This window comes from Castor canadensis, chromosome X, assembly GCF_047511655.1.
Source record: "Castor canadensis chromosome X, mCasCan1.hap1v2, whole genome shotgun sequence".
Lineage (NCBI taxonomy): Eukaryota > Metazoa > Chordata > Mammalia > Rodentia > Castoridae > Castor > Castor canadensis.
The window spans coordinates 29,897,688-29,923,290 of NC_133405.1; the positions used below are offsets into that span (position 1 = coordinate 29,897,688).

Sequence of the window (25,603 nt, forward strand, 5' to 3'; positions counted from 1 at the left end):
CTTTTGACAGAGGCATATTATAAGAATCTAGGATATTTTCTTTCTCATTAGAAATGCCTGTGAAGGTTCAAACACCAATTCTTTAACAAGCCATCCAAGATCTTTCATGTCTAAGCTTACTATTCTATTCAAACAGACTGCAGGAGTTTTCACTGACATCAGAAGACTTTTAGCTAGTGATCAACCTTGACTTTTTTTTGAAAATGTACGCATATTAGTAAAAATAGCACCTTTTCAAAACATAGTGTATGTGTACCTATTTCCTTCATTCTCTAATACACCTCTATGAAGTGAACAGATTTAGTTTTGTAGTGAACAGCCTCTTTTAGTTTATAGCACCAGAAATGGATCAAAACTATTTAAATTTCCTTTCTTATGTTGGAATACTGCTATTTCAATATTTTGGTTTTTCTGAACTACCTCCTACCATGAGGAGTTCAAATGAATGAACTGGTTGTTCTGCTTGTTCAAGAGAAAAAAAAAGTAGGGTATTTTTCCCAGTGTTTTGTAAATGAAAAATGATTTACTAATGCATATGCAGGGGGTCTTTTAATTGAAATTAATTGGAGTAACTGTTTTTTGCTTAGGCTGAATGACTCACTCGTGCTTTAAACTCTTACAATAAATGAATTGATGTTTCAAAAAAGGATTTGGAACTGACTGGTGATAATAATTTACTGTCTCGATTGCTAGGAACAGATTATTTTCTACCTACACTTAGGTCACAAAGATGGTTAGAATATCCATGTGAAAGAATTATGCATAATTAACAAATTCATTAAGGTACAGCTTTTCTGAATCCTGAATGTACATTTCAGATTTTCACTGGCATTTAATATAGATGACTGTAGCTACAAGTAGTAAAAGTATATCAGAGTAAATAAAAAAGTAAACACAAATAAATGTAGTTTCAATTATCCCCACAGATACATGGATATGAATTGATTATGTCTTTATTTAGAATCTAGTTTGTTTTCAACAAGTAATAAGAACAGCCCACTTTACGGCTTTGGGACTTAGTAGGATATCATTACTTTTAGGTATATTTTGTAAAGAAATGAAAAGAATAACCATCAAGAAGTGAATCACTAATAGAATACTAACATTGTATTAAAACTATAAAAAGCAATTGCCATATCTTCTCACAAACTTGAAATCATTCATCAGAATGCCATATTTGGTGCCACATTTGCTATTTATTCTCACATATGGTTTTCTTGCCATTCTTAGAAGGATGTCTTTGTATAGGACTTGACTTTAATACAATAATCTGAAAGTTTTCTTGGCTGACACCACAACCATGAATTTACATCATATTTATTGATAAGCTAAGTGTATGTATCTGTATTTTAACTTGGTTTTATTAAGGAAGATTCCATAGAATGTGATAATTTTATATATTTTTAATCTCTGAGTTGATAGATACCAAACTCAACCTTTTTGAAAAAAATTGTAGTGGGTTTCATTAGTCTGTAATTCTATATTCACACATTCATGTAATGTACTTCAATCATATTCAACCCCCATCACCCTCAACTGTTACCCTCTCCTCTGGGTAGTTCCTCCCCCCCACCAAGAAGTCTCCCTTTCACATTAATGTCACTTTTTTCAGTTTTTTAAGGTCTAGATTCCACATATGAGAGAATACATAATATTTACCTTTATGAATCTGGCTTATTTCAGTTAATATATTGATCACCCACTTTCCTGCAAATTACATAACTTAATTCTTCTTTATAGGTGAATACCCCATTTTGTATATTTGCCACATTTTCTTTATCCATTTATTGGTTGATGGACACCTATGCTGATTCCATTGCTTGGCTATTGTGAATAGGACTAATAAACATGGGTGTCCAGCTACCTCTACTCAATATTGACTTTGATTTCTTTGGGTACATCCCAGGAGTGGTATAACAGGATCAAATAGTAGTTCTAGTTTTCATTTTTTGAGGAACCTCTGTAAGGATTTCAATAGTAGCTGTACTATTTATATTCCCACCAACAGTATATAAGAGTCCTTTTCCCCCCCACATCTCCACTAGCATTTGTTGTTTGTTTTCTTGATCATAACTATTCTGACTGGGGACAGATGGAATGTTAATGTTTTCATTTGCATTTCCTTTATGGTAAAGGATGTTGCACATTTCCTCATGTATTTACTAACCATTTTTGCTTCTTTTTTGAGAAGTTTTTGTTCATTGCATATGCCCAATTATTTATTGGGTTATTTGTTCTTTTGTTGTTTAGTTTTTGAACTCTTTATATATTGTGGTTATTAAGCCCTTGTCTAAAGAATAGTTACCAAGGATTTTCTACAATTCTATAGGTTGTCTCTTGATTCTAGTAATTGTTTCCTTTGCTGTGCAGAAGGTTTTTAATTTTATACAATCCCATTTGTTAATTCTTGCTCCTATTTCCTGAAGTATTGAAGTTCTATTTAAAAAATCACTGTGTATGCCTATGTCTTCACAGTTTTTCTTTATGTCTTCCTATAGTACCTTCAATGTTTTAGCTCTTTAATTAAAGTCCTTGACATATTTTTTTAGTGGTACTGGGATTTGAACTCAGAACTTTATGCTTGCTAGGCACTTGAGCCACACATCTCAGCCTCTTTTTGCTTTAGATTTTGCTTTTCAGATACGGTCCTAAATTTTTACTCTGGGCCAGTCTTGGACCTCCATCCTCTTACTTTTACCTCCTGCTTAGCTGAGATCATAGCCATGCTGGCTTATTTTTGAGATAGGGTCTCGAAAACTTTTCTGTACAGGCTGGCCTCAAATAACAATCCTCCTATCTCTGCCTCCCACAAAGCTGGGATTTAAGACCTGTACCACTATGCCTGACTCTCTATATTTTCATTTTGAATTGATTATTGTACAGAGTGAGAGACAGGCATCTAGTTTCTGTTTTCTATATGTGGATATCCAGTTTTTCCCAATATCATTTATTGAAGAGGCTGTCTCTTTTACAAAGTGTGTTTTTGGCACCTTTGTTGAAAATCAGACGTCTGTACCGTGTGAGTTTACTTCTGGGTCTTCTATTTCGTTACACTGCATGTCTGTTTTTGTGCCAACACTATGTTATTTTTGTTACTATATTTCTGTAATATAATTTGAAATTAGGTATTATGATATCTCTGGCATTGTTCTTTCAACTCAGGATTACTTTGGCTATACTTAGGATCTTTTATGCTACCATATAATTTTAGAATTGATTTTTCTATTTCTATGAACAATGACATTGGAAATTTGATGGGGATTGCATTGAGTCTTTAGATTGCTTCCAGTAATGTGGCTATATTAATAATATTAATTATGCTGACCTATGAACATATGAGGTCTTTTCATCTTTCTTTCTTCAGTGTTTTATAGTTTGCCCTAGGGGTCTTTCACCTCCTTAATTTTGAGGCTATGTGAATGGAATTTTTTTCCCTGATTTCTTTCTCAGACTGTGCATTATTGTATATAAAAAAGCATCCAATTTTTGTATGTTAATTTTGTAACCTCCTACTTTGCCGAAGGTGTTTTTCAGATTTAAGTGTTTTTGATGGACTATTTAGGCTCATTTAAATAAGATCATATCATTTGCAAATAGAGATAATTTGACATCTTTCCAATTTATATCCCTTTTATAACTTTCTCCTGCCTTATTGCTCTGGCTGAGAATTCAAGCACTGTATTAGATAAGAATGGGGATAATGGACACACTTTTCTCACTCCTGAAGTGCGGAGACTTCAGAGGAATTGCTTTTAGTTTTTTCCTTTTTCTAACTAGGTAAGTAACTTACCATAGTAAAGATGTACTAATCTTTAAAGGTAAATAATTCAAGTAAACTCTTCCTAAACTTTCTACCCAGCCTTGATTTTCTGGCTGGTAATTGCTCTAACTTTCACAGTGTACTCACAAACTGTTGTCTAATTTTAGGTCTCAATCTGACTTTTGACATCAATTATCTACCTAGATATTTTTAAATATTTCCAATATCTAGTAAGACCTTTGAACTTTGTTATCTGATTCTGTCTATCCCTTGCCTAATGTTATTTTTTAGTAAACGATCATTCATATTTCCTTTATCAAGATTACTTTGTATATTCTACATTCCCAAAGAGGAAGGATTTCACATCAGTGCCCTCCCCTTTGCTATCTACATATTTTGTTTTGTTTATTTGTCCCCTCCTCACTATGGTAACTGAAATTCCTTCTTTAGTGTTAAGACATTATTACCAGAAGAGTCACATGCTAAAATTACCTGCATTAACATATTTTTTCTAATTATATCATCCAGGTCATTTTCAGGTTTCTTATTTGAGAGGAAGTTCATAAAAGATAGGAGTAGGAAAGATGGGCTTGGCACAGGATGAGAAAGAGGCAAGTTCTTAAATTATTTTGTGGTTAAACTGTGTAGATATTCACATATTACCTACGAACATAAACAAAGCTATGGATATGGAAATGGAGAAAGAGGATTTAGAAAGGAAAAGTACAGCTACAAAAAACAGAGTCACCAACTTTACTGTTCTTTCTAAACCAGATTCAAACATTTAGAATTAACTCAGCTCATTGCTGCCATCCACTTCAAGGTATAGTACTGCTTTTAAACTTAAACTTTGTCTAAACCATGATGAAGAGACATTAATGAATGAGCTTAGCTTTCAAGTAGATATTTTTCCTCTAACAGCACTGAAGTCATACTTAAAGCTGTTGAATAAAAAGTGCACATTAATTGAAGTATAGGATATATCCAGATATGAGAGGTTTTATTATCCAGTGAACAGTACAATGAATAACATAGTCTTTAACAGTCATTAAAACACACAGATTCTACTTGACTTACTGTATTTACATAAACTTAGTGAGCATTTATACTTGTAGTTATATCCACTTCAGTTTTTCTTCTTCTACTTTTCCTCCTCTTTCCTGCCTTACTGTTTATCCACACTTCCTTAAGTTATTCATAACATCACTAAACTAAGGAAATATATAATCCTGTAGGTGTTACCATTTGAAGTGTTGTTACAAGATCTATTTGCTATAAAGTGTCTCCCTTCTACCTACACTGATATCATAATTGCTCAACATTTTGGTTATGGTTTGTGTTAAGGCACTAGACATAACAATATGTAAGAAAAATCATAGGGCAAGTGTCCAAAGAAAATATGCTGACATTTATTCCTTAGGAGATGGAGAGAATATAAATTGTTATACTTCATTAAGTCTTATATAACCTAGTGTGTTAGAGTAGGAAAGAATCTTTGAGGTCATCTCCAGTTTTTAATTAAAGTTGAATTGTTTTGTTTGGTTTGTTTCAGAGTTCTTTTTTAAAATGATATTTGACATAAAAGTTCAATGTGAGTGTGAGAACATTACGGCTCACATTCTCTGCTCATTGTTTGCTCTATGGAAGCTTGGAGTTTTCATGCACTTTCTTTTTCTTTTTTTTTAAATTTTTTTTTATTATTCATATGTGCATACAATGCTTGGGTCATTTCCCCCCCTGCCCCCACCCCTTCCCTTACCACCCACTATGCCTCCTCCCTCTCCCCCCCACCCCCTCGATACCTGGCAGAAACTATTTTGCCCTTACCTCTAATTTTGTTGAAGAGAGAGTATAAGCAATAATAGGAAGGAACAAGGGTTTTTCCCAGTTGAGATAAGAAGAGCTCTACAGGGAGTTGACTCATATTGATTTCCTGTGCGTGTGTGTTACCTTCTAGGTTAATTCTTTTTGATCTAACCTTTTCTCTAGTTCCTGGTCCCCTTCTCCTATTGCCCTCAGTTGCTTTTAAGGTATCTGCTTTAGTTTCTCTGTGTTAAGGGCAACAAACAATGCTAGCTAATTTTTTAGGTGTCTTACCTATCCTCACCCCTCCCTTGTGTGCTCTCGCTTTTGTCATGTGCTCAAAGTCCAGTCCCCTTGTGTTTGCCCATGATCTAATGTCCGCATATGAGGGAGAACATACGATTTTTGGTCTTTTGGGCCAGGCTAACCTCACTCAGAATGTTCTCCAATTCCATCCATTTACCAGTGAATGATAACATTTCGTTCTTCTTCATGACTGCATAAAATTCCATTGTGTATAGATACCACATTTTCTTGATCCATTCATCAGTACTGGGGCATCTTGGCTGTTTCCATAACTTGGCTATTGTTAATAGTGCTGCAATAAACATGGTTGTGCAGGTGCCTCTGGAGTAACCTGTGTCACAGTCTTTTGGGTATATCCCCAAGAGTGGTATTTCTGGATCATATGATAGATCAATGTTTAGCTTTTTAAGTAGCCTCCAAATTTTTTTCCAGAGTGGTTGTACTAGTTTACATTCCCACCAACAGTGTAAGAGGGTTCCTTTTTTCCGCATCCTCACCAACACCTGTTGTTGGGGGTGTTGCTAATGATGGCTATTCTAACATGGGTGAGGTGGAATCTTAGTGTGGTTTTAATTTGCATTTCCTTTATTGCTAGAGATGGTGAGCATTTTTTCATTTGTTTTTTGGCCATTTGAATTTCGTCTTTTGAGAAATTTCTGTTTAGTTTGCTTGCCCATTTCTTTATTGGTTCATTAGTTTTGGGAGAATTTAGTTTTTTAAGTTCCCTATATATTCTGGTTATCAGTCCTTTGTCTGATGTGTAGCTGGCAAATATTTTCTCCCACTCTGTGGGTGTTCTCTTCAGTTTAGAGACCATTTCTTTTGTTGAGCAGAAGCTTTTTAGTTTTATGAAGTCCCATTTATCTATGCTATCTCTTAGTTGCTGTGCTGCCAGAATTCCATTGAGAAAGTTCTTACCTATACCTACTAACTCCAGAGTATTTCCTACTCTTTCTTGTATCAACTTTAGAATTTGTGATCTGATATTAAGATCCTTGATCCATTTTGAGTTAATATTGGTATAGGGTGATATACATGGATCTAGTTTCAGTTTCAGTTTTTTTGTAGACTGCTAACCAGTTTTCCCAGCAGTTTTTGTTGAAGAGGCTGCTTTTCCTCCATCGTATATTTTTAGTGCCTTTGTCAAAGACAAGTTGGTTATAGTTGTGTGGCTTCATATCTGAGTCCTCTATTCTGTTCCACTGGTGTTCATGTCTGCTTTTGTGCCAGTACCATGCTGTTTGATAAGATCCAACACCATTTCATGATAAAAGCTCTAAGAAAACTAGGAATAGAAGGAAAGTTCCTCAACATTATAAAAGCTATATATGAGAAATCTACAGCCAGCACTATACTTAATAGAGAAAAACTGAAACCATTCCCTCTAAAATCAGGAACTAGACAAGGATGCCCACTATCTCCACTCCTATTCAACATAGTACTGGAATTCCTAGCCAGAGCAATTAGGCAAGAAGAAGGAATAAAAGGAATACAAATAGGTATTTCTTTACCTGTCAAAATATCCCTATTTTCATGGACTTTAAAATGATCTCAGTTTCAGGGCTATTTTGTGAAGAAAGTGTGACCAGAATCCCAGTGTGATGATTCCCCTATCCAAGGTTCTTTATATCCATTGGACTAGTCCTAGTAGTTATTTTTTTGAACTTTGCTTTTTTTTTCTGTTCTGGAAATATTCTTGTAAGTATGGCTGCATCATAATACTGCAGCACAACCATATAGTGAAATGATTATCTTAAGGAAAATAATTCCAAAGGGGAAAACTGAAATGTGATTCTGATACAGAACCCTCCTGGTGGTAGGTCCTATAATTTCTATGAAAATATCTGAAATACTGCTGAGTATGAAGATTGTGTAGTGGTATTATGTTATTGATAATTCTTGTTTTAATGCCCCCCCCCATTGACATCAAAGCAATAGTTCAGTAAAGTGGCCTTTAATATAAAGGGGAATGAATTGTAGGTTAGATTCTTCCAACTCTAGAAGATTACTTTCTGAAAAGAAATAGCAATATCTGGTGAAATCCACTTTACTGAGGTCATGAGTAGCCTCAGTAAAAAAATTTTAAATTTTATTGTAAAACTCCAAATGATGAATAGAGTCAACTACTTTTATTTCAGCTCAGATTTTTAATATTAAAGAGAAGGATGCTATATATGGCAAAATAGACATAACCAGTAAAGCAAACTTGTTTTGTGCAGTGAAACACTGGATCTAAATAGAATTTTACTAATCAGAATATGTTATATCAATTAGGATGGTATAACCTATATCTAGTGATTTTAAAATACTGTAAGTGATGAGAGTTGCCTATACTAAGCTTATGAGTGGATTTTCCATTTTATTGACTTTTCAATTTCCCAGTTTGTGTGAACTACAATATGAGTGTTAGAGAGGTACTTGACCATGAGGCAGAGAAATAAATGTTATATTATGACATTTTATTGTGTTAACTTCAATATAGTTCCAATTCTTTCATTTTTTGTGTGAAGTTTCTATAGTTTTTCTTCCAGAAAGCCTTCTCTTTCTGGAAGACATGCAGGCAGGTAAAGATCCAGGTTTTGTGGGAGCCTCAAGTTTATACAAAAGAAAAGATACTTGATTACAAATATAAAATTAAGTATGAAAGTGAATATATAGAAGGGTTCTATGCAAGTGAGGTGTCCTGAAGTTTAAGCAGCAAGGTAAATCCACTCCTGCATGCAGAGCATACCACTAAATAATTTAGTAGTTGATCAGTGAAAGAGAAGGAATTTCTACATAAAATACAATCCTTTGATATTGGAAGGGTTTTGATATGTTAATGACATGTATAAATAAAAGTGACAAGATTGCAATCATTTGGTCAAAGAAAGACAGTATTATAATGCACAATTTGATAAGATGAGCTCTAAATTAGATCAAGTAAACGTAGATAGAGCTATGACAATCTGGTATCTCTTTATGCAATACATCTTGGGAAATTTAGTTACACTTATTTTAAATCACTAATAGCACATTTTATAACAACTAAATGAAAATTACCAAGAAATATATTCAATCTTGTCAAAGTCAGTAAGAAAAAGCTCAACATTTTCATACATGCCTTCTAAACAGATGGTCTTCTGTAACACATAAGATGAAAACTAGGATCAAAATAATAATTTGTTTTTTAATTTGAGGTATAAACTACAATGCAATTTAGAGTCATTATACTTTTAAGCAAATTATTTCACCTGGTCACTAGATAACAACATATGGCTATCTTTGCCCTCACTAAGAATCTTCGTACACATACAAATTTTCTATTCTATCCTGATTCATCTGTCTGTTTTTTAATTTACTGGAAGTTTAGTTTAAAGTCTGTTTATATAATTACTAGTGGACAATTAAAATATATGCTGATAGTATACTAATGGTGAATGAACGCAATTGAATCAGGCTTTGGGAAACAGCAAAAGAAGTGAGGGAAGAATTTGGCCCACTGAGTGGTTGCATTTGAGGGGTGCCATAAGGTCTACTTAACAAGTATCTGCCCATCTTTCCTACATTGATGTCTGAAAATTCTCACCATTCTAGTATGGTTTAGTTTAAAAACACTAGCTTAAAAATACAAATGATTAGAAAAATTAAACCTGCCAGAATTTTTAAAAACTCACCTATCCATGTCAAATATAAAACTGATAAGAACTTGGCCTTAGGTCCAAGGTAAATGTGTATAGTCAAGATGAAGATAATGGGTCCATAGGTGCACAACTAGAATTTAGGGATATAGGCATAATAAACTGGCTCATTGGATAGGAGACCTTGCTTCTAATCCTTCTTGATGTAATTATTAGCAAATTGTATGACTTCAGGAAAATCACTTGAATTCTGTGAGTTGTTTTTCTCTGTAACATAAAGGAGTTGGTTCTTTTTAGTACCAAAAATCTACATGGTGAGCATCCAATATTTTTTGTAATTTACTCCTTTGGAATATTAAAGCATAGTTCTTTAAATGCAAGTCTGTAAGCTGCTCAGCACTAATGGCCCTAGTCACCACCTTTTACTGATTTACTCCTAAATTCATATTAACCTCCGATTTTCCAATACTCACTTTGGGTGCAGAGGTCCACGTCAGTTACAGTTGTTTTATGAGATGAGAAATAAATGAAAAAAATAACAAATTTATAAGCATCTTAAAATTGTAACTTGAAAATCTATTACAATCTATCTAGTTGGGTGTGGCCCTGAGACAAAATTTTCCATAGAGGTCCCAGCTAAAATAGTGGAGTAATTGCTGTACTTGCAATCATTTGGTCAAAGAAAGACAGTATTATAATGCTCTAAATTAGATCAATTAAATGTAGATAGAGCTGTGACAATCTGGGATCTCTTTATGCAATATATCTTGAGAAATTTAGTTACAATTATTTTAAATCACTGAGTACATTTTAACAACACCATTTGCCTGTAATTGCTGTTATAAACAATTTTTGTGAAACAAATAATATGAATAGCGCTCAGTGTGAGTCAGGAACTGTTTTGAGTGCTTTAACATAATTTAATATTCACAAAAATATTGATGAAGTTTGGTGTTAATATTATTGCCATTTTACCGATGATGAAATTGAGCCAGCAAGACAAAGCAATTTGCATAAGGTCACAGAGCTCAAAGTGGCAGGTGGGAGATTGGTCTGCCTGCACAGACCTACTGAATGGAGTAGGTACAGTAAGGAAAAATAAGACTATACTGTTGAAAGACATAGAAACATCTCTGTACATCTCTACACAAGGCAATTTCACACCTAGAAAAATATATGCTAAAACACATACAGTGATTAGAAGCTACTTAAAGCAGTAATTTACTAGAATGCCTGGTGTGAGCTAAAGCAGAAATGTGAAACAAGTATGGCTGCACTGGACTAATGTGAAAACAGGTAAAACAGACTCACATGTCATTTGTGGTGACACGGCTAGAACTGGAGGACATTCTGTCAAGTGAAATAGTGATCACTAGGCTAGGAAGGGCAGGGGCAAGGCAGACTAGGAGTGCTAAACCTCAGGAGAAAGGGATGTTAGATAATGGATACCAAAGTATAGTTACCTAGGAGAAATAAATTCTAATATTCAACAGAGTAGAGTAACTACAGCTCACAATAATTTATTATATGTTTTAGAAAGAACAACAAGGGAGGATTTGGTAGGTCCCCAACACAAAGAAATGATTAAGGAGATGGAAATGCTAATTACCCTGATTTGATATAACCGATTTTGTATGTGCATCAAATTATCACACTGTACCACATAAATATACACAATTATTGTGTGCCAAAAATTAAATTTTAAGTATGTTAGAAAAACTGAAAATCATCACCATGAAGCCTGTGGTCTTACTGCCTGTCTTGAATGTGGAGTTCCGCATACCAACTTGAGACAGATAAGATTCATTCCTGCATTATTCTGTTGGAATAGCATGTTGAATACATGGCATAGTGTAATAAAACTCTTGGGGAAACTTAGGAAACGTAGTACACAGTACTGAGAGCATTCTTAATAACTTAGACTAATTTATGAAGAAAGATTAAAAGGATTAATTATATACAACTTGGGTAAATAGTGAATAATGAGGAACATGAGAACTATCAATAAGTATCTGAAGAACAAGGAGAAAAGAGATTTACTTAGTGGGCACAAATAGATGAATCCAGAAACATTTGTTGAAATTACAGAGAGGATCATTTTCACACGATAGCATATAAAACTTCTTGACAGATAATATCTGTTATATTTTAAAGTAGATTCAGAACATAAAACAAAACCAAAAAAGGGGCCCAGTGTAGCCTTTAACAATATCAGCAGCTTATAGGAAGTTCAGTGATGTACAGTAAAAAGTACAGCCTAGGTTGAATACTTTCATTCTAGAATCTAAAATCCCTTACATTTGGGAAGTTCTCTTCCCATCCCATCTCTTAACAGTGTTAGACTATAAGTTAAAGTTATGTTTGCCTTCTTATTGTCTAATAGCATGTGGACTATTTTTGTGCCTAGTCCTCTGAATAGGTGTTGCTTCAGGAAGATAGAAAGCACCAGTAAGAATCAAAAGCTTTTCTCATGATGGATGGTGTATTGTTTCAAGCAGAGAGCAAAGGCTAGAACTCAGGAAATTAGATAGTGCAAATTGGATACATTGTATAACATAGTAGACATTTACTTACTATACAGTGAATAAATGGATGGATGAGCAATCTCACTGAGTCAAAATATTCTGATGCCCATAACTAAATTTTCTAGTTAAGTAGTGTATATGAAGCCTGAGAAAGGTATATGTTCAATAAACAGTGGCTATTGTTATTTGTTGCTCAGTGTAATAGTACAGAATGATATTTACACTCTTCCTTTGACTACTCCTTGTTCATGCATCCCTTGTTATACCTACCTCACTAAAAAGGTGTGGACAGGGATCATAATACTCAAACAACTTGGAGGAAGAGAGGAATCCAGAGTGAGCCACCATTGAAGCATTCACTTTTGGATTCAAATTAAGTCATTTTGCACATATTAGAAACCTGATGGAAAATAAATTAGCATATTTTACAGTACCAATCTTGTGGAAGATACAAAGGTTTTATGTTATAGGTTTCCAAAGAGGTGTTCTATCCTTTTGATTCTCTATCAGTAGAAATCACCCATGATCATAAACTGAAAGTACCAGTTAGCCTTTGGAATAGTATCATTAATGCTCCAAGTTTTGGGTGTTATTGCAATACAACTGAATACAAATGTACTGGGTTCTAAACTTTCTATACCACTCTGTATTATAGTTGAACTCCACATAGTCTTTGTCTTTAGTGCTTCCCTTTTATAGTTCCTTGTACATTTTGACACTAACATACAAGCATTTCAAATTTAACTGTTTTAAATTCTTATCTGTTAAAAATCAACACAAATATATTGCAAAGCCATGATGCTATATTTATAGTGAAAAATAATTCTTTTAAAATATATGGTGCTTAAACAAAGGCACCAAAAATATATGATGGAGAAAAGACAGCCTCTTCAACAAATGTTGCTGGGGAAAATGGTTATCCTTCTGCAAAAAACTGAAATTAGATCCATGTTTATCACCCTGTAGTAGTATCAGCTCAAAATGGATCAAGGACCTTAATATCAGACCCAAAACTCTGAAGTTAGTACAGGAAAGATCAGGGAATACTCTGAAACTAATAGGTACAGGCAAGGACTTCCTCAATAGAACCCCAGCAGCTCAGCAACTAAGAGAAAGGATGGACAAGTGGGACTTCATAAAATTAAAAACCTTCTGCACAACAAAAGAAATGGTCTCTAACCTGAAGAGACCATTCACAGAGTGAGAGAAAACATTTGCCAGCTATACATCAGACAAAGGACTGATAACCAGAATATACAGAGAACTTAAAAAAGTAAATTCTCCCCAAATCAAGGAACCAATAAAGAAATGGGAAACTGAACTAAACAGAACTTTCTCCAAAGAAGAAATTCAAATGGCCAAAAAACACATGAAGCAATGCTTACCATCTCTAGCTATAAAGGAAATGTAAATCAAAACCACACTAAGATTCAACCTCACCCCTGTTAGAATAGCCATTATCAAAAACACCACCAAAAATAACAGGTGTTGGCAAGGATGTGGGAAAAAGGAACCCTCATACAATGCTGGTGGAAATGCAAGCTAGTGTAACCACTCTAGAAAACAATATAGAGGCTTCTTAATAAATTAAAAACAGATTTGTCATAGGATCCAGCAATCCCACTCTTGGGGATATACCCAAAGGAATGCAGCACAGATTACTCCAGAGGCACCTGCACACCCATGTTTATTGCAGCACTATTCACAATAACCAAGTTATGGAAACAACCAATATGCCCCACTACAGACGAATGGATTAAGAAAATGTGGTACTTATACACAATGGAGTTTTACTCAGCCATGAAGAAGAATGAAATCTTATTATTCTCAAGTAAATGGATGGAGCTGAAGAACATCATTCTGAGCAAGGTTAGCCAGGCTCAGAAGACCAAAAATCGTATGTTCTCCCTCATATGCAGACTTTAGGTCTAGGGCAAATACAGCTATGTTGTTGGACTTGGGTCACATGGCAAGGGGAGAGCACATACGGGAGATATGGGGATAGGAAGAAAACCCAAAACATGAAAGTGTCTGATGTCTCCACTGCAGAGTAGCTAATACAGAAACTTTAAAGCAACAGAGGTCAATATGAGAAGGGGATCAAGAACTAGTGAAAAGGTCAGGGAGAGAGAAATCTACGTGGGTTGTAATATACTTGTGCATGGAAACAATGCTAGGAATTTCTCTGTATAGCTGTCCTTATCTCAACTTGCAAAAATGCTTTGTCTTTATTATTATTGCTTATGTCTTCTCTTCAACAAAATTGGAGAAAAGGGCAGAACAGTATCTGCCTGGAATCGAGGGGGTGTGGAGGAGAGAGGGTGGAGGCTGGGGGCAGGGGGCAGAAATGGCCCAAACAATATATGTACATGTGAATAAATGAATAAGAAATTAAAAACAAATAAAATATACAGTGCTTGAACTTGCAACAAATGCATCCTAACATGAATAAATCAAAAGCAATACCAAGCATAAATTGCATTCAAAGAAAAATCAGGTGGAAATAGAAAAATTTGACTGAGTGCCAACTGCTACATAGTGTTGCAATGAGTTAATTATATATTTACATTTATTTAGTGAAGATTAAAAGCATGTCTATTTGTGAAATATCAATTATTAAGGACCTGCAGTTTTGTTGGAGAAAGCATGCAATTTAATATTCCTGAGGAATTTTAATTATGATTTGATTGTCCTTGTAACCAGATAACAAACCCTCAGTCTCCACTGTAGCCTGAGAGACAACACATGGAATAGTTCCCACAGTATTTTTTAAATAAACTTATCTACTGAGAGTTACATGCTATTGTTCCTAATAGCACACCATAATGGGAGGACAACTCACCTCCATTCACAAGGGATATGTGACTTTGTGACTTAATCCCCACATCCTAAAATATCACTGTAGCATATAATTTCCCTCATAAAATATAACTGAAAATTTTAACAGACCCTTTTCAGACCATTAATGATTCTATAAATACAAGACTAAAGTCATTTACAAAGACATTTTCTGGCTAATAGCTAGCACTTTCTTTTCATTGCCAGTACTAGCACTAGCAGTTGTTTTTCTCTTTTTAAGGTCATTCTTCATGTAGGAATAAAGTTAACTTTTTCCGGGTGCCAGTGGCTCACGCCTGTAATCCTAGCTACTCAGGAGGCAGAGATCAGGAGGATCACAGTTCGAAGCCAGCCCAGGCAAATAGTCCATGAGAAACCCTATCACAAAAAATTGGGCTGGTGGAGTGGCTCAAGAAGGCCCTGAGTTCAAGCCCCAGTACCAAAAAAAAATAATAACTTTTCTGTCATTACTTAGAATTGTTGTATATATCCCAATAAGTATAGCAGAGCACACATAGAGTTTTGATGATGCAAAAACTTCACCAAACAGTTTGTATCTGACCAACTCACCCATTAGATATCCTAACTAATAAACCAGCCTCTTACCACCAAATATCCAAATTCTGGCACCAGCAATGTTACCAATTACTACAGATCATGAACTCACAGATTTACTTTATGAATAGTTATAATTGCAAAGGTGAAATCCATAAATTCCAAAGATCAACTATGTTTAATAGCTTAATGAGTTTGGAAGTAGCTTTTCACTGGTTGTTATATCACAGTATCAAAAGCATTTGAGCCTTAATATATTCTTGGTGCTCTAATCAATTCTATAGAGAAATCTGGGAGATAGGTTTTCAGTCATAGGTGTTAAAGACCATCACTGGAATTCATGCTAACCCATACTCACTTTCTGATACTCCCAAACGCAAGTACAAGCATTTCTAGTTAGTACATTTCACTTATTGTATTATTAAGAATTTAAAAAGTGTTCTACTTACTCAAAAGTTAAATACATTGGCATCTAACAGTAGAATGTGTAGGCGTTAACCACCTGCTATACAGAACACTGTGTTGGCACTATAATGAATGAAAATATTAATATAGAAACATCCATTTGTTGATCATTTATCATATGTTAGATATTGGGTAGTCACTCTACATGCATTATCTCATTATTGCTAATGATGGGCCTATGAGGTATTCTCCTTGTCCTTAAAAAATTATAGTCTATTTGTAGTGACAAATCACAAAGGTTAGAATTGCTTATTTCTTTAGGATGGCTTAAGAAATGAACAATTTTCTTCAAAAATGTATATATGGTTTGTCAAGGTAAAGGGATTTCCCTTTTTTCCACAATTTAAATCAGAATTTCTGTACATTCAGGTATACATCTCTGATGTTAGCCTTTTTTTTATTCATATGTACGTACAATGCTTGGATCATATCTCCCCCCTGCCCCCACCCCCTCCCTTACCACCCACTCCACCCCTCCCTCTCCCTCCACCTCCTCAATACCCAGCAGAAACTATTTTCCCCTTATCTCTAATTTTGTTGAAGAGAGAGTATAAGCAATAATAGGAAAGAAGATGGTTTTTGCTAGTTGAGATAAGGATAGTTATACAGGGAGTTGACTCACATTGATTTCCTATGCATGTGTGTTACCTTCTAGGTTAATTCTTTTTGATCTAACCTTTTCTCTAGTTCCTGGTCCCCTTCTCCTATTGCCCTCAGTTGCTTTTAAGATATCTGCTTTAGTTTCTCTGTGTTGAGAGCAACAAATGCTAGCTAATTTTTTAGGTGTCTTACCTATCCTCACCCCTTCCTTGTGTGCTCTCGCTTTTATCATGTGCTCAAAGTCCAATCCCCTTGTTGTGTTTGCCCTTGATCTAATGTCCACACATGAGGGAGAACATACAATTTTTGGTCTTTTGGGCCAGGCTAACCTCACTCAGAATGATGTTCTCCAATTCCATCCATTTACCAGCGAATGATAACATTTCGTTCTTCTTCCCATTCATCGGTGGTGGGGCATCTTGGCTGTTTCCATAACTTGGCTATTGTGAATAATGCCACAATAAACATGGGCTTTGCTTCTTTGCTTCTGTTAATGTGGTTTATTATGTTTATTGATTTTCATATGTTGAACCACCCCTGCATTCCTGGGATGAAGCCTTCTTGGTCATGGTGAATAATCTTTTCAATGTGTTGTTGACTTCGGTTTGCCATTATTTTGCTGAGGATTTTTGCATCAATGTTAATTAAGGAGATTGGCCTATAGTTCTCCTTTTTGGAAGTGGCTTTGCCTGGTTTTGGGATAAGTGTAATACTGGCTTCATAAAATGTGTTAGGCAGTTTTCCTTCCCTTTCTATTTCATGGAACACTTTAAGGAAGATTGGTGTTAGTTCTTCTTTAAAGGTCTGATAGAATTCAGCAGAGAATCAATCAGGTCCTAACTTTTCTTTTTGGGGAGACTCTTGATTGCTGCTTCAATTTCATTTTGTGTTATAGATCTATTCAGATGATTAATTTCCTCTTGATTCAGTTTTGAATAACGTATGTATCTAGAAATCTGTCCATTTCTTTAAGATTTTCAAATTTATTTGAATATAGTTCTTGAAGTAGTCTCTGATGATTTCCTTGTCTTCCATGGTGTTTGTTGTTATCTCCCCTTTTGCATTCTTGATTCTACTAATTTGGGTTTTTTCTCTCCTCATTTTAGTCAGGTTTGCCAGGGGTCTGTTGATCTTGTTTATTTTTTCAAAGAACCAACTTTTTGTTTCATTAATTCTTTGTATGGTTTTTTTGGTTTCTATTTTGTTGATTTCAGCTCTTATTTTTATTATTTCTCTCCTTCTATTTGTTTTGGGATTTGCTTGTTCTTGTTTTTCTAGGAGTTTGAGATGTATCATTAGGTCATTGATTTGGGATCTTTCAGTCTTTTTAATATATGCACTCATGGCTATAAACTTTCCTCTCGGGACTGCCTTAGCTGTGTCCCATAGGTTCCTGTAGGTTGTGTTTTCATTTTCATTGACTTCCAGGAACTTTTTAATTTCCTCTTTTATTTCATCGATGATCCATTGTTCATTAAGTAATGAGTTATTCAGTTTCTAGCTGTTTGCATGTTTTTTGTCTTTACTTTTGTTGTTGAGTTGTAGTTTTATTGCATTGTGATCAGATAGAATGCATTGTATAATTTCTATTTTCTTATATTTGCTGAGGCTTGCTTTGTGCCCTAGGATATGATCTATTTTGGAGAAGGTTCCATGGGCTGCTGAGAAGAATGTATATTGTGTAGAAGTTGGATGAAATGTTCTGTAGACATCAACTAGGTCCATTTGATCTATTGCATGTTTTAGATCTTGGATTTCTTTATTGATTTTTTGTTTGGATGACCTATCTATTGATGATAATGAGGTGTTAATGTCTCCCACAACCACTGTGTTGGCGTTTATATATGCTTTTTGGTCTTTCAGGGTTTGTTTGATGAAATTTGGTGTGTTGACCTTGGGTGCATACATGTTAATGATTATTATTTCCTTTTGGTCTATTTCCCCTTTTATTAGTATGGAATATCCTTCTTTATCTCGTTTGATCAATGTAGGTTTGAAGTCTACTTTGTCAGAGATAAGTATTGTTACTCCTGCCTGTTTTGGGGGGCCATTGGCTTGGTAAATCTTTTTCCACCCTTTCATCCTAAGCCTATGTTTATTTCTATCGGTGAGATGGGTCTCCTGTAAGCAACAAATTGTTGGATCTTCCATTTTAATCCATTTCATCAAACAGTGCCTTTTGATGGGTGAATTAAGTCCGTTTACATTAAGTGTTAGTACTGATAGGTATGTGGTCATTCCTGTTATTTAGTTGTGTTAGTTGTTTGAAGGTTTGATTGTGTGTACCTAAGTTGAGGTTACTCCCTACTTTCTTGCTTTTTCTTTTCCTGTAGTTTGGTGCTGCCTGTCCTTTCATGGTTATGTTGGGTTTCACTTTCTGTGTGCAGAATACCTTGAAGAATCTTTTGTAGTGGTGGTTATTTTGTCACATATTGTTTTAGTTTCTGCTTATCATGGAAGACTTTTATTGCTCCATCTATTTTGAAGGATAGTTTTGCTGGGTAGAGTATCCTGGGGTTAAAGTTATTTTCATTCAGTGCCTGGAAGATCTCACCCCAGGCTCTTTTTGCCTTTAATGTTTCTGTTGAGAAGTCTGCTATGATTTTGATGGATTTACCTTTGTATGTTGTTTGTTTTTTCTCTCTTACAGCCTTCAATATTCTTTCCCTAGTTTCTGAACTTGTTGTTTTAATGATGATATGTAGTGGGGTAGTTCTATTTTGATCTGGTCTGTTTCGTGTCCTGGAGGCCTCTTGCATCTGTATGAGACTTTCGTTCTCTAGATTTGGGAAATATTCTGTTATTATTTTGTTGAATATATTACACATTCCCTTTGCTTGCACCTCTTCTCCTTCTTCAATGCCCATGATTCTCAAGTTTGGTCTTTTGATGGAGTCAGTGAGTTCTTGCATTTTCTTTTCACAGGTCTTGAGTTGTTTAATTAATAGTTCTTCAGTTTTTCCTTTAATTACCATTTCATCTTCAAGTTCTGAGATTCTGTCTTCTGTTTGTTCTATTTTGCTGGATTTGCCTTCTGTTTTGTTTTGCAATTCTGTTTTGTTCTTTTTCTGAGGTTTTCCATATCCTGGGTTGTTTCCTCTTTAATGTTGTCTATTTGTGTCCTGAGTTCATTTATCTGTTTATTCACTGTGTTCTCTCTTTCACTTTGGTGTTTATACAGTGCTTCTATGGTTTCCTTTATTTCTTCTTTTGCTTTTTCAAATTCTCTTTATTGTTGTCTTGGAATTTCTTGAGTGTCTCCTGTACATTTTGGTTGACCATATCCAGTATCATCTCTATAAAATTCTCATTGAGTACCTGTAGCATGTCTTCTTTTAAATTATTCTTGTGGGCTTCATTGGGTTCTTTGGCATAGTTTATCTTCATTTTGTCAGAGTCTGGATCTGAGTATCTGTTTTCTTCATTTCCCTCTGGTTCCTGTACTAATTTTTTGCTGTGGAGAAACTGGTTTCCCTATTTTTTCTGTCTTCCCATCATTGCCCTTGGTGTTGTTATTGTCCCTGTACTGTGGTCAATTAAGTATTTTCTGGCTGTAATAATAGCACTAGTGATATTTAGAATGGAAGGGTGAGAGGGGATGGAAAGCAAAGAAGTTAAAGGAAAAGCAAAAAACAAATAATCAAGTAGAAAAAAAACCAAAAAACAAAACAAAGAAACAAACAAAACATTTTTCAAAGATATAAACAGGGAGAGACTGTACTAATCAACAGTAAGGTGAAAAGGCATTAGATAGACAGAGAGAGGATTGAAAATAAAAAATAAAAAGAATAAAGATAAGAATAAAAATAAAAAATATGTAAATGAAAGAAAAAATATGTGTATATGTAAAAATAAAATAAAATATAAAATAAAAAATAAATAAAATAAAAAAAATACCTCTAAGTTCAAATGCAATGAAGTTTCAGTCTTAATCATTTTGGTTTCATCCCTCAGCCTCCAATCCTGGATATGGTGCCTCAGATGTTGTTCTGTAGTTGTCTCATCAAAGGGGTAACATAAGAAAAGAAAAAAAAAACCAAATATACAAAGTGTCCCAAGTTGAAATGCAATACCGTTTCAGTAAGTTTTTCAGCATGCAGGTGTAGTTCAGTTGTTTTCTCATCAAAGGTAGGGAGAGAGAAAAAAAGAGTCTGGAGACAGGTTTGTGAAAGGCTATGTGTGGCTGTGGCTTGCCTGCCCACTGCTGTCAGCCTGCTGTAGCTGGAGACGTTATTTATGCAGATCTCTGGGGTGAGCTTAGCACTCACCTGGCCCCACAGGCTTTGTTTTCTCAGAGTTCTCCTGTGCAGGAGCCACTGCTACAAGCTTTCCCCTTTCCAAGCACACTGGGGGAGGTGACACTGCACCCACTTTCTCATGCCGCCATGTTTGTTTACAGCTCACGTGGGAGGTGGGTCTTCCTCCCTCTCCTGTGGAGTTTTCCTCCCACCGCCAGTCTCACAAGCTTTCCCGTTCCTGGTTGCTGGACATGTGCCCCTGCTCCTGCCGGCGCCTCTCTGGCCAAGCCCGGCTTGTTTACGGTTCCAGGAAGGATTCCCCTCCCCCCCTCTTCGGAGCTCAGGGCACCCCACTCTCTTTGCTATGTGTCTTTATTGTTCTTATTGCTTATTACTCAGTTTCTCTTTTTTCCCTGGTTGGGGGTCGATCTGTCCAGGGGGCTACGCTGATCTGGCCCAGGGTTGTCTGTGGGAGTAACGCGTACCATTTACCTCACCTTGTGGTCTGCATCTTCCCAAGCCGTCTGGGCGTGGGCGACAGGCAGCGGCCCAGGGGCCCTCTTGGTTTCTCCGTTCAACGTGAAGTGAGATGCTCTGTGCAGGCTGGAGGTGTGGAGAAGTCAAAGTTTTGCCTCTTCTTGGTGGCCTTGCCTCCAAGGTGTGTCTCCAGTATCTCTCCAAGATTTCACTTTAGGAGACACGCTTTCTGCTTCCTCCCTTTAGCTGCCATCTTCTCTCCGCTCTGATGTTAGCCTTTATATATCTAATTTTAAGGATTTATTAAGAATACCAATAGTAAGATGTGAGTAAAAATACAACCTCCAGATCAATCTGCTTTTATGCTTTTTAGTCAAAACCATTCTGTTTCATGTAACAGGATCTTTATTGTTTATGAAACAATATTTTACAGTCCTGTTGGACATGCATTAGTTTGTGAATCTGCTGTTATTTTACCACTGATCTTTGATCAAAATTTTCATTATTTCCCCTGGGAGTTGCAGTTAGGCAGCAGTCACAAACTTGTTCCTGTATGACAAACCAAAGTTACTGAGCAAGAATTCAATGAGCAGTGCAGAGTGATGCCAAGTTTCACAAATGACAATTTTTGGTCTCCTGCTTCCTTATCTGTAGAGTTAGCTAAGAACAGTGTAATATAGAAAATCCTGCAAAACCAAACAGATTGCAGAAGTCTAGCATCTTAGATGGTATGTAGATATGCTGCTTTGCCTGAAGGACTCTTCCTATCTGTGAAGCAATAATGGTGGTCTCATGAGTAATATATTGTCTAGGGAGTCAAGAGTTTTGGCTTCTAGTCCAGGTGTTGACATGAACTGTGTGACCACTGGCAAGTGACTTTATCTCTGGGGGCCATGGTTTCTACAGGTATAAAATGGGGTCATGTCTATCTCACAGTGCTGTTATAAGGACAAATGCAAAAAGGTTATATTCCCTTCAGAGAGGCATAATATACATCCAAAGCAGTGTTATTGGATATGCAGGCATATGTTCCCTCACTGTTGGCATATATAATGACAAGTATTTGTCATTTTATTTAACTGTTGCAGCCCAACAAGAGGCATAGAAGAATAAAATTTGATAATAAACAAAGAATATTGTATAGATGAGCTGAGTAAATTTTTCTTCTGCAATGTATGCAGTTTATGATTGTTATAGTCAGGATGATATTAAAAAGAAAGCAAATCTAGAGCTATTCAGTACCAATCTGTACAAGGTAAAATGTTCTGTAGCAAACCCATGATTCAAGAAAAGGGATTGTGGCTTCTAATATTTTATCAACCTTCTTTGTTCACTTTTTCCTGCTGATTACTATCAGAAGCTGTTTTTTCCACTCCCAGAATTCCACAGCTGCCCCTAGGGAGGTTTAACAGACCCTATTGTCATGCTTTGTCATCTCCATTGATTTCTAAATGAGTGAGTATGCCAGGGTAATCTGTGGGTCCCTGATGGCACATTTTTTTGTTAAGATTTATAGTCTCATCTATATTGCTCCAGTCAGTAAGATTTTTCCTAGTCCCTTCTGTGTGCCAAGACTAGTACTTGACACCACTAGGGACCAATGGAAAATAATCAGCACAGTCCTGACACCAAACAGTATATTTGTTGGAATAAAACACTTTCATGCATGATGCTTGTGCCATCTTCCCTTTGAACCAATATGCTCTTTGTGGCTATGAGCTATGCCCAGTTCCTTTCAGAGTCTTAAACACATCTTGAAAGTAAGGATTCTTCACATTATGAGACTATACCACACCATTGCATGACAATTGTTATTCCTACCCCTTACACACAAATATCATGAGTACCTCTTAGCTATTTAACAACCCAAACATCTCCAATAGCATTCCAAATTTGGAAGAACTGCTCCTTCAACTGAGAGCCATTCTTTTTATAGCATCATAGATGTTAACTTGCACATGATAGTAGTGCCATTAACATTTCCTGAAAGAATTAATTCATGTAATGTAGTAATTATAGAATACTTCAGCAGAACATAATTACGTGCAAAAATCTTTGGGACAGAACACTAGTTCATTGAGGCTCTGGTAAATGAGATTGTTGTGTAAATCGTGTGGGTTACTATTTTGGTGTGTGCCTTAATGGATAAGCAGGCTTTCAAAATTTAGTCTGAAGGAGAATAATGGTGGGGATGAACCAAACCAGGGTATATTATTTGCATGTATGGAAATGTCACAATGAAACACCCTGTACAGCTATTATATACTAATGAAAATATTTTAAAATGCACTCCCATTAATTTTCCAAAATATGAGTCCATTTAATTTATTGCCTTTCAATGTACAGTTTAAAAAATCAATAAAATGTCCATGCTCTAAAAAAAGTGAATCTGAGAGTGGCAATGCCTATAATTTTTGGTTAACAAGATAAACAAGAACAGTGTTTGAAGGGAGTCATGCTAACTAGTTGGATGATTGCTTGGGATCCAAGAAGTGTCTGGATAGGCAGTGGTGCAGTGGGAAGACTGTAGAAAGCTGGACTTGATCCCATAATCTACAGTTTATTTCCAAGTACTTTTGTACAAGAATAGAATAACATGGAAGCATATCTTATGAAGAAAAATTAGATATTGAACATATGATGATTTAGGATGACACATACTGGAGACTGGTGGCTGGTCATGGAATTATTAGCATAATCTTATTGCAAAATACTAAGGTTCTCTCTCTTTGTTTTCTCTCTCTCTACCACACACACATATCAGTTTGTTTATGTTTTTGCTCACATTTTTTCCTTTATTGTTTCTTAACCTCTTTAGATACTAGAATATTTTGACACCTTAAATACATTAATGTTTATTTCCTTTTCTAGCCTTTCTTGTATTAATGGAACTTATTCTAATAGTTTTATAATTTTCAAATCTGCTTAGTATTATCTTCTATCCCTTAGATTAAAATTCAAAAACTTTAAAATTGAAATACTAGAAAATGGAACTAGAATCAACTCAATGATTAATCTACTTTTCTTTTAGAAGTGGGACAATAAGAGGAAACAACTCTAAATTCAGTGGTTCTAAACTATGAATGAATGATGTTTACAGAGAAACTGCCTTCTAGTTTGTGAAAAGAAAAACCTCATGAGATGTAATTTGGATATCATCTGAATGTCCACAAACAAGGGAGGATTAGTATTTTTACTCAATAGACCAATAAATAGACTATTTATATATTATATTTATTTATATATTATATTAAATAGACCAATAAATAGACTATTTTTATAGTTTAGTAATGAAAAAAAATCCCACATATTAGTAAAGTTAAGTCACAGAAACTATAATGAGACAAAATAAAAATGAAGGAAGATATGTATTTAATGAAAACCTTTATGGATGGTGTAAAAATACACCTACGAATGACAAATATCAAACTCCAGATTGTGATTATATCTAGGGTGATAAAGGAGGGAAATGTGATGGAGGCACAACATAAAAGATTTAAATTTTGTCTGTAATATTTTATTCCTGAAACTAAATCTAAAACGTATATGGTAACATAGATTTGAAGGAACTGATTAAAAATGTGATGAGCATGTGAGAATTTGCTATATGAAGTCTCAATACATTATACATATTTCTTCTAAAAGCAAAATGCTAAAGTAAAATAAAAACTATTTCATCCAATGTTCCTGAAAATTTCCCTCCAGTTTAGGAAAGATCCTGGCATTAAAAGTGCACATAGCTTCAGGTTGTTCTTCAGGCTGTTTGACACTGACCTTCTAGATAGTTCTTTCACCCTTCCTCTGAAAACTCTCTAGCTCTAGTCCCTTGATGCCTTATACTTACCCTGATCTAAATCCTGTTTAATTTTTCTTTAATTTATTTGTAAGATGGTTGTTAAGAATTCTAATTTATCCATTAGCTAAATCTCAACAACAGGTGCTAATTATCCTTTCCTAGGACCAGTTTGCTTTACATCAACTCTTTCCAATAACCAGAAGAAGTCCCATCTCTTCTCATCTCTTGCTGCATTTTAAAACCAACATATCTGAGTAGAATTGTAGTCATATGTTTCTAGCCATTTTGCAGAAGAGAAGTCAAGTTTCAGAGTGGTACAGCAGCCTGCCTGAGATAACACAGCAAAGGTCATGTTTATCAAACCTGGAAATGGAATTAAGGTTGGTTTGATTGCAAAGTCTGTATTCTTTCTACTGTGCTTGACATAACTAGTGAACCTCAAAAGTCTGTAGCACATTACTCTGTTCTCTTTATTTCTTAGAATTCATGCAGCCAATACAGTAAAGGGAAGCCACGAGTTCCCCATTAGAGAACACAGGCCCAAGTTCACTACGAGCCTCATTTATGAATCCAAGAAAAAACTGGTGGGGCTGCATATAGCTGTAGTATACACAGGACCT

General features: G+C 35.3%; 1 protein-coding gene and 1 long non-coding RNA gene across 16 annotated transcripts in view; one reads left to right on the forward strand and one right to left on the reverse strand.

Moving 5' to 3' along the window:
- The window catches only part of LOC109686404 (teneurin-1), an 835,907-nt gene that overhangs the window by 157,869 nt on the left and 652,435 nt on the right, over positions 1–25,603 (forward strand). The gene's annotated exons all lie outside the window — the stretch shown is intronic.
- Positions 5,686–25,603, reverse strand: part of LOC141419888 (uncharacterized) — a 33,452-nt gene continuing 13,534 nt past the window's right edge. For 4 of the 6 annotated variants that reach the window (XR_012444610.1, XR_012444608.1, XR_012444611.1 and 1 more), the window contains one exon: positions 20,308–21,473. This is a non-coding gene — a long non-coding RNA (uncharacterized lncRNA). Of the gene's footprint in view, positions 15,936–20,307; positions 21,474–25,603 lie in introns of those variants that run through there. The other 2 variants (XR_012444607.1, XR_012444609.1) reach the window with 2 other exon arrangements.